Source organism: Periophthalmus magnuspinnatus, chromosome 16, assembly GCF_009829125.3.
Source record: "Periophthalmus magnuspinnatus isolate fPerMag1 chromosome 16, fPerMag1.2.pri, whole genome shotgun sequence".
Lineage (NCBI taxonomy): Eukaryota > Metazoa > Chordata > Actinopteri > Gobiiformes > Gobiidae > Periophthalmus > Periophthalmus magnuspinnatus.
In genome coordinates this window covers 3,026,283-3,036,629 of record NC_047141.1, presented here as the reverse complement: position 1 = coordinate 3,036,629, position 10,347 = coordinate 3,026,283, and positions in this window count along the sequence as shown.

The following is a 10,347-nucleotide window of genomic DNA, read 5'->3' as shown; positions in this document are numbered from 1 at the left end:
TAAAAAAGCAGACGACCATCTGGACCAGCTGATCTGTTGGAACACACTTTGATGGTTTTAATATCGCTCTACTTTTAGCAGAGCATTCAAAATCATCACATTCAAATGTTAAAGCTGTATCATAATTATTTTGCTTAAAAAGTCATTAAGATCATGAGCACATTCCTCATCAGTGATAGTGATCAGCTGTGCCTTGGCTGCTGCCATGAGGCTCATTTTTTTCATTTAGTCCCACATTTTTCTATTGTTATGGGACTTAAAAGCTGCCTGTTTCAGCATTTTATTTACTTCTATGTCCTTGTCCCAATATACAAGCCTCTTCTCATTAACACAGATTTTATGGTTATAAAAATGGTTATGTATGGCTGTTATTTGAGAAATGCTGAATGGTCTTCTTAGGAACAACTGTGTCAATGCAGAACCTTTCTCCACCGCCTTGTAGTTCCACTGATTGTGGATATCCTTAACAACTCCTCAGGTGATCCACTCGGGATGGTACACATCGTATTTTGCAAGGTTAAAAGAGAGTCCCTGCTGTAGGCCAGGTGTAGCTAAGGTGTGGCAAAGACGTCTGGAGGTCACATTTGCAAAGAAGTTCATCAACCACCCAGAGCAAAAGCAGCAGTGCAGCCAGCAGCCTCAGTGCTGTGTGTTCAGTTCTGTGTTCCGTGCTGTGTTCAGTTCTGTGTGTTTAGTTCTGTGTTCAGTGCTGTGTGTTCAGTGCTGTGTGTTCAGTTCTGTGTTCAGAGCTGTGTGTTCAGTGCTGTGTTCAGTTCTGTGTTCAGTTCTGTGTTCAGTGCTGTGTTCAGTGCTGTGTGTTAAGTTTTCTTATTTTCAAGACAACATTTTGCTGATCTACTCCTGTTTTCACCTACACCAGTACACTCCCACTGTGACACGCCCACTGTGACACGCCCACTGTGACATACGCGTCCACATAAACTTTTTATCAACTCAAAATCCATCTGTTGTCTTAAAAACTCATTTTAATCGTTAGCTTGTGTGCAGTTATCCATGGGGGCGCCGACAGCATGTGGCACTTTGTTCTGATAATGTGGAGCCAGAGTCAGTGGAGTCAAAAGTGCGCCCATGCTCACTTCCGGTTTGGACTGTGAGTATCAGGTTAGCCATGTGCATTTATATAAACCACCTATAGCATTAGCTCACATTACTGCTGTGTTTGAGTTGGCTGCAGGTCTTTAACATATTCATAGTGTAACTTAGTCCGTTTGATCCGGCTCACTCCAGACGCCTGTCCAGATGATCATTAACCAAAGTTTTTTTTACAGTGAACAGTAAAGTTTGAAGTTGTTATTTTGGCCCAAGTCTGTCAAACGCTCTATCTCTGAGTGATCTCTGTCTCGTCATCGCCTGAGATCAAACACTTTCATTCTGCTTGTTATTACAACTCTTTGTTTTTTGTTTTTTTTTGGAAAAGGACTTGCCCCAGAGTTACTTTTACTTCTACTTTAACTGTCCCTTTTACTTTCACTTTTACGGGCCCTTTTGAGGAGGCCCAGGGTCAAACTGGTCCAACATTCCGGTAACATGCTGGTAATTCTCCTGCATCAGACCTGACGCAGCGCCCTCTACAGGCTAAATGTTTTGTGCATTTTCAAAGAGTCATATTACTTCGTTTTTCTTTGCCTGTGCGAAAAAATAACCTTAAAGCTACATCTGTAACCTGCCCCCGCTGTATTCTCACGTATCACCACTAGATGCTGTCCATGTTAATGCTGTCTGCCTCAGCTGTTTGTGTCTCTGTCACGGTCCCTGCTCTGCTCTCCTCGTGTCCTCGTCTTCCCCCCTCCCTCACCTGTCTGTCTCCGGAGCGGGGCGGAATCCGGACTCCTCCCACGTGCACCTGCTCCCCATCAGCGCAATCAACGCCACCTGCCGTGGATAAGAGGGGTTCGGACGAGTCACTCGGCGCCGGAACGTCCGCGTGTTTCACGTGATTATACTTTTGGCTTTGTACTTTTGATTCATGCTCGTCCTCTGTGCCTCACTGGAATCCTTTTGTCCTGCTCCAGATATCCGTCCCAGAACCTGCTCCGGACTACCCCAGCACCCGCACCTCCGCCCTGGTATGTCCTGTATCCTCACTGCCGTGCACTGTGTCTCCCTACGCTCACGAACCCGCACCCACGCTCCCCAGCTACGTTGGACCTATGAACTCTGATCTATATGAACACTTCTATGAACTTTGTTTTTGATGAACATTTATTGTAGCTACGTTTGACCCACGAACTCTGATCTCTATGAACTTTGATTGCTATGAACATTTATTGTAGCCACGTTGGATCTACGAACACTTATTGAGATTAAAGACATTATAAAACTTTGTGAGTCTCGCTACTCTGGTCCTTACGCCCCGCTGGTTACGACAGTCTCAGTGATATCCTGCTCCTCCACCCTCTCTCCTCAGCTGCTCGTGTTGCGGTAGTCTTCTGTGGTGTTTTGTTCCTCAGCTGTTCATATCTCGTGGTGTTTTCTTCATCAACTCTCGTGTCTTAGTGGTGTTGTGTTCCTCAGTTGTTCGTGTCTCAGTGGTGTTTTGTTTCTCAGTTGTTCGTGTCTCAGTGGTGTTTTGTTTCTCAGATGTTTTCTGTCTCAGTGTTTTTTGTTATTCAGCTCTCGTGTCTCAGTGGTGTTTTGTTCCTCAGCTGTTCGTGTCTTGTTGGTGTTTTGTTCCTCAGCTGTTCGTGTCTCGGTGGTGTTTTGTTCCTCAGCTGTTCGTGTCTCGGTGGTGTTTTGTTCCTCAGCTGTTCGTGTCTCAGTGGTGTTTTGTTCCTCAGGTGTTCGTGTCTCAGTGGTGTTTTGTTCCTCAGCTGTTCGTGTCTCGGTGGTGTTTTGTTCCTCAGCTGCTCATGTCTCAGTGGTGTTTTGTTCCTCAGCTGCTCATGTCTCAGTGGTGTTTTGTTCCTCAGCTGTTTGTGTCTCAGTAGTGTTTTGTTCCTCAGCTGTTCGTGTCTCAGTGATGTTTTTTTCCTCAGCTGCTCATGTCTCGGTGGTGTTTTGTTCCTCAGCTGTTCGTGTCTCGGTGGTGTTTTGTTCCTCAGCTGTTCGTGTCTCAGTGGTGTTTTGTTCCTCAGCTGTTCGTGTCTCAGTGATGTTTTGTTCCTCAGCTGCTCGTGTCTCAGTGGTGTTTTGTTCCTCAGCTGTTCGTGTTTCAGTGGTGTTTTGTTCCTCAGTTGCTCGTGTCTCAGTGGTGTTTTGTTCCTCAGTTGCTCGTGTCTCAGTGGTGTTTTGTTCCTCAGCTGCTCGTGTCTCAGTGGTGTTTTGTTCCTCAGCTGTTCATGTCTCGGTGGCGTTGTACCTCCGTCCTCTGTTGTCAGCTGTTTGTGTCCTGGTCAGAGCTCAGATATAAATGTCCGCTGGTGTGGACCTGTTTATGTCTCCATCAGTAACTTTACACTGGGATCTCACAGTTGTTCTGTTTACACTTCAACAGCTCAGCATGAAGTCTGCTCTGACCCCACACGGGCGGGGGGGAGTGGGCGTGGTCTAGATAGGGAAGGGAGCGTGGTCTAGAGCAGGGGGCGTGGTCTATAATTAAAGTTGCTGTACCTGATTTTTCGTGTCTCAAAAACAAAACTAGTTCATTTTAAATCGTCTAAAGTTATGAATTCTGAGCATCTATATTATTCACAATGAGTTAAGAAGCACTTTTCTCAACAAGAACAGACTTAAGCTAACAACAACTAGAATGTTATCTGCACTTCCTGATTCTCTGACATATAAATGCTGTATAATTTGATGCAGACAGTACACACTTGACCTATTTTGACCTCGCGAGGGTCAAGCATATATGTTTTCTTTTTTACTCCTCCATGTTTGCTTTTACCTGAACAGAGTGTACGTCTCTCTGATTGGTTAATCCGCCTGTCAATCACGCCCTCTGCATTCAGGGTGACAGGGTACGGTTCCAGACCCGCTTGTCTTTGTCAAGTTTTCTTGTTTGGTTCTCGCTGGACAGGTCAGAGGCTTCTTCATTTCTAAGATAGTTCCACCAGCTGTTTGTCTCCATCAAGATCTTATTGCTTTTCCTGTAATGTTCCACAGTATGACATTAAACTTGAATATCTCCATGGAAACAAGTAGATGATGCCACCAGGCCAAGTTACAGGTAAGATCTGTGATGAGGTGACCCTGTTCTCATTAAATACACATGTTTTGGCCTGTGCTCTGCAGCAGATGTCAGAGTGAACAGACACATGGGGATTGTTTGGCAGATTTTTATGCCAGATGCCCTTCCACCAGCCCAGAAGGGGTGAAGTTTCTTACCCAGAGACACTACACAGGAATATGCACGAGAATCAAGGTCTCTCTGTTCCTCTAATTACTGAAGCTCAGGTCTGTCTGTTCCTCTGATCACTGAAGCTCAGGTCTACAGTGAGCGAGGCATCAGAGTGAAGCTGAGGTATCAGAGTGAGGCATCAGAGTGAAGCCAACAGCAAAAAGAGAGAGAATGAACTGATTTAGAGTTTATCGCTCAAACACTACTTGCTTTTGTCTGAGTGACGCCCAACACGACATCAGAAAATAAGGTCCTCTACTCCTGGCTCCACCGCAGAATCTTCACTCTTTGCCACAAGCCGCTCTTGGTCCGAGATGTCTCTAGTATAACTTGTACAAACATCCACAGTCTCCTCGATGTTTGCTTGTTTTGTCCGTTTCGTCATGTTTAGAACTCAAAACTGTTGCAAGCGCGAATTACGAATGAAGTCCTGGATTTACTCTGCTTCGTTTAAGCACTTGTCAAACTCTGTCTGTTTAGAGAAAACCATGGCTTAAATAACCCACAACCCCTCTTTATTGGCCAACCTTAGTGTCAATCACAAATGTGTTAGCATTGAGAAGCAAAGTTGGCACAGTGAGAAGTTTATTATGCCTGAAATCGACAAAAGAAATGCAAAAAAGTGACGGAGCAGACTTCACGTTTGGAATACTTTCCTGCAGCAGATCGGACATGGAGGATCTTATTTATTTGGACATAATTTCTTGACTGTATTATATTCTCTGGACCTGTACAGAATGAATGAGACCACCATGTGAATATGTTGATGTCTGACAGAACCAGAGCGCTCAAAGTTAAATGAAGTCCAAATCCACATTTTTGACTAATCTGTAAAAAAAACACATTTTCTGTCATTACTGTGGTGATTGCAGGTAAAAAATGGTTTGCATATTCAGAAAGATGAGAGCCGTAGCTTTCATTTGATGTGTAGATCGTTTGTGTGGGAGATGCACAAACATGTACGTTGCTGTAGAGTTGTAAAGTAGAGGGTACGGGCCTCAGATCGATGACAGTTTAAGGTGTATTTCCCAGTGTTACCTGTCTACATTCCACCTTAGACATACATGCCAAACACCCCCAGAGTGCACTGCAGAGTATCAGTAGTGGTACAGGTGCCAATCAGATTAAAAGTGCACTATGTCACTTTTCTGATCACCTGCCTTCACTCATGGAGATGTTATTGCTTTGCCTGAAATGTTGGCATGGCATTAATCCAGAACCAACCGTTGAAACCACTTGGCCAAGTTACAGTTTAGATCTGCGGAGAGTCCCCTCTATAAGAATGCATGTATTTCCACTAATAATTCATTAAATACATTTGTTTAACCCGTCACTGCGAAAGATTCTAGACATAACAACAAGCTGAAAAGTTACACAGTAGCCCTTTAACCAGAGTCCTGATCGTTCTGAAGATGACGTACTCTCTCATTAACCGTCAGCTCTGATTCTGTTGGTTCATTTGAAAAGATCAGGTCCCAGCAGGAAGTAAACCTGATCAAATGTTTGTGCAGTGAGCTCAGGTTTGGGTCAGAGCACCGTCTTCCTTGTTCCTTGTTCAGTAAAAACTCAGAATCACAATGGACAAAAGAGTAACTTAATTATCTGCCTCTGGGTGACCTGACTCACATTCTGTGGCAACTTTCTACAACCACCAATAACACACCTGCAAACTCAGACCTGAACCAAACAACAACAAAACCAAACGTCCCAGGAACAATCCTCCAGCTGAGATACAGTCCTGACCAAACCTGGATCTGGAGGGGAGCCTGGGGGAGTGGGGGTCTTGGGAGGTCCTTTCGAGGTCCCTGGGGGGCTCATTTTTAACCTCATTTGTCCTTTTAATTTAACTCTTCAACTAAAGAGATTTGTTTTATTTTTATTTTTTTTAACCAGAAATGTTCCACACTATGGAAATAAGCATCTCCACGGAGACAAGCAGGTGACACCTGATTTTTTTTTTACTAATAAAATGTATAAGTAGAAGATAGATCAGTTTAAAGCCATACTGCGGAATATCCCAATGACTGTGCTGTCGTCAGGTGAGTTTTTCCACTTGTCAACAGCTCTGGACCAGGCTAAAAATAACAACGTGACACAGCACCGGTCCGAACGAGAAAGAAAGAGGAGAGGAGGAAAGAGAGAGAGGAGAGAGAGGAGGAGAGGAGAGAGAGAGAGGAGAGGAGGGAGGAGAGAGAGGAGAGAGAGGAGCGGAGGGAGGAGAGAGAGAGGAGGGAGGAGATAAGAGAGAGAGGAGAGGAGGAAAGAGAGAGGAGGAGAGGAGGAAGGAGAGCGAGAGAGGAGTAGGGGAGGGAGGAGAGAGTGCGAGAGGAGGAGATAAGAGAGAAAGAGGAGAGAGTAGGGAGGAGAGAGGAGAAGAGGAAGGAGAGAGGAGGGAGGAGATTAGGAGAGTGAGAGAAGAGAGGGAGGAGGAGGAGAGAGAGAGGAGAGGAGGGAGGAGAGAGAGAGGAGGGAGGGAGGAGGAGGAGAGAGAGAGGACAGGAGGGAGGAGAAAGAGGAGGGAAGAGAGAGAGGAGAGGAGGAAGGAGAGAGGAGGGAGGAGATTAGAGAGAGGAAAGGAGGGAGGAGAGAGGAGAGGAGGGAGGAGAGAGAGGGAAGAGAGGGAGGAGGAGGAGAGAGGAGAGGAGGGAGGAGAGAGAGGGGCGGGAGGAGATTAAAGAGTGGAGAGGAGGGAGGAGAGAGAGAGAAGGGAGGGAGGAGGAGGAGAGAGGGAGAGAAGAGGAGGGATGAGAGAGAGAGGAGGAGGGAGGAGATTAAAGAGTGGAGGGGAGGGAGGAGAGAGAGAGAAGGGAGGGAGGAGGAGGAGAGAGAGAGAGAAGAGGCGGGAGGAGAGAGAGAGGAGGAGGGAGGGGAGGAGGAGGGGGCAGGAGAGGGAGGAGAGAAGGGAGGAGAGAGGGAGGAGGGAGGGAGAAGGAGAGGATGGAGGAGAGAGAGAAAGAGGAGAGGAGGTAGGAGAGAGGAGGAAAAAAGGGAGGAGAGGGGGGAGGGAGGGAGGAGATAGAGGAGGGAGGGGGGAGGGAGGGAGGAGATAGAGGAGGGAGGAGAGGGAGAGGAGGGAGGGAGGAAGAGGTGGAGAGAAAGGAGGGACACAGCAGGAGAGGGGGAAGAAAGAGAGAGGAGGGAGAGGAGTGTGGAGGTGGCAGCAGCAGATCAGAACTCCAGTGAAGTGCAGTGTTTAAAGCTCACCCCATATCCATAAGGTTAACGGTTTGATCCCAGGTCCAACCTGTTGTTATGTCCTTGGGCTTAACACTTCTCCCAGCATGCCCATGTATGAACACAATAACCCCCTCTGACCACTGAATACAGTCGGTGGTCAGAGGGTAGCTGCTGTCTGGCCAGAGGCAGCTCGAAAAGAAAAACGGTTTATTTTTTAGTTGACCATTAATTAAGGAGATTAAAACTGAGATTGTTATTATAAATACTTATTATATTTAAATTGTACATTTCAAATGTTGCTGTTCAGTGTTTTTGCCCTCACCCCCCTTCTCCGCACAGGGCTCTCTCCCCACAGACCCCTGTCCCCACAGACCCCTCTCCCCAAAAGCCCCTCTCCCCAAAAGCCCCTCTCCCCAAAGGCCCCTCTCCCCAAAAGCCCCTCTCCCCAAAGGCCCCTCTCCCCTCAGGCCCTTCTCCACACAGGCCCCTCTCCCCACAGTCCCCTCTCTCCAAAATCCCCTCGCCACCTCCACCCTCTCCCTTCATCCCCTCTCCCTGGGCCTTTGGTTTCCATAGCAGCTGAGTACCAGTCTAAAGTCCTGTGGTCATTCAGCTCATGAACCACGTCCAGATAATCTGGGGCCAGATCTGCAGCATTCCTCTCCTGAGGGGCCCAATGATCAGGATCAGGCTCAGAGGCACCCCCTGTGTCTGCTCTGTGACATGAACCTGATCATCTCAGCTGCAGATGTGTTACACACCTGTATAAGAATATTACACACCTGTATAAGGCTGTTACACACCTGTAAAAGAATGTTACACACCTATATAAGGCTGTTACACACCTGTACAAGGTTATGTGTTACACACCTGTATAAGAATATTACACACTTGTACAAGGCTGTTATACACCTGTAAATGGCTATGTGTTACAAACCTGTACAAGAGTTTTACACACCTGTATAAGACTCTGTGTTACACACTTGTATAATGCTGTGTATTACACACTTGTATAATGCTGTGTATTACACACCTGTATGATGCTGTGTTACACACCTGTAAAATGCTGTTACAAACCTGCATAAGGCTGTTGCACAACTGTATAATGCTGTCACACATCTGTATAATGCTGTTACACACCTGCATAATGCTGTGTGTTACACACCTGTATAGGGCTGCATGTTACACGCTTGTGTAAGGCTGTGTGTTATACACCTGTATAAGGCTATTACAGAACTGTATAAGGCTGTTACACACCTGTATAAGGCTGTGTGTTACACACCTGGGCCTGTATACAGTTATTACACATCTGTATAAGGCTGTTACACTCCTTTCTAATGATGTTACAAAGCTGTACAAGGCTGCCTGTAAAAGGCTGGGTGTTACACACTTGTGTAAGGCTGTGTGTTACACACCTGTATGAGCCTGTTTGTTACACATCTGTATAATGCTGTTAGAAGCCTCTTTAAATAGTTACATGCCTGTGTGTTACACATCTGTATAAGGCTGTTACACACCTGTATAATGCTATTACACACATGTATAAGGTTATGTATTAAACACCCGTATAAGGTGTGTAACACATAACAGTTGTGTAATAGCATTATACACCTGTATACTACTATTACACACCTGTATAAGGTTATGTGTTACACATCTGTATAGGGTTGTGTTTTGCACATCTATATAAGGCATTGACACACCTCTATAAGGCTGTTACATACCTGTGTAAGTGTGCTGCACACTTTTATTAAGATGTGTGTTACACACCTGCATATGGCTATTACACACCTGTATAATGCTGTTACACACTTGTATAGTGCTGTCACACACTTGTATAAGGTCGTTACATGCCCGCATAAGGCTTTTACACACCTGTATAAGGTTGTGTGTTACACAGATGCCCTCCCTCTTTGTGTGTCAGATGCCCTCCCTCTTTGTGTGTCAGATGCCCTCCCTGTGTGTCAGATGCCCTCCCTGTGTGTTGGATGCTCTCCCTTTCTAACCCTGTAGTTTAGATCTGTACAAACCTGTTCTAATGTGATTCTTGTTTTAGTTTGTCAGGTCAGATTTCAGTTGTTTTCTCAGTTCTTTTGGTTTAAAATCTGACTTTGAACAGAATCTTATCATTAAAACAAAAATCATAAATCTGATTATATTTGTCAGAAAAATTACAATTTGATACTTTTCCCAAATGGTTCAGCAGAACTCGGGTTAACTACAAAACCACCTCAAACCCAGACGAACCGGCTCTTCCGATTCTTCCTGTTGTTTTGTTTTTTGTGTCTTGGCGGCACGGTGACTGAGTGCCATCACTCATGTCTCACAGCAAGAAGGTTGGTTCGATCCCCGGGTCACCAGGCCTTTCTGTGTGGAGTTTTTCATGTTTCTCCCCGTGTCTGGATGGGTTTCCTCCGGGTACTCCGGTTTCCCCCATCAACCAAAACATGAACGCCCTTCGAGACAACTGTTGTTGTGATTTTGGGCGTTACAAAAATAAATGAATTGAATTGAATTGAATTGAATTCTGTCAATCAGCTGGTTACCATGGTTCAATATATAAACCCTTTTTCCGTTGCGGTGCCAAGTCCAGTTCTAATCCTGTTGAAATCCGGTCCTGCTGTAACACACGAGTCCACACGTACAGGGAAGTCCAGGTTTAGATCAGCCTTAGACCTCTTTTCAGACTCAGAGTGAAGAGGGAGATAAACCTGAATGAGGAAAGATTACATTCAAGTGCATAATCAACCGGCACAATGCGAGTGTGTGCTGTGGCAGAGTGGTTATCCTCCTCTGCCCTCTCACCAGGAGGTCGTGGGTTAGACTCCTCGTGTAATATTAAGTTTATCTGTTGTAAATGAGCTTCTTTT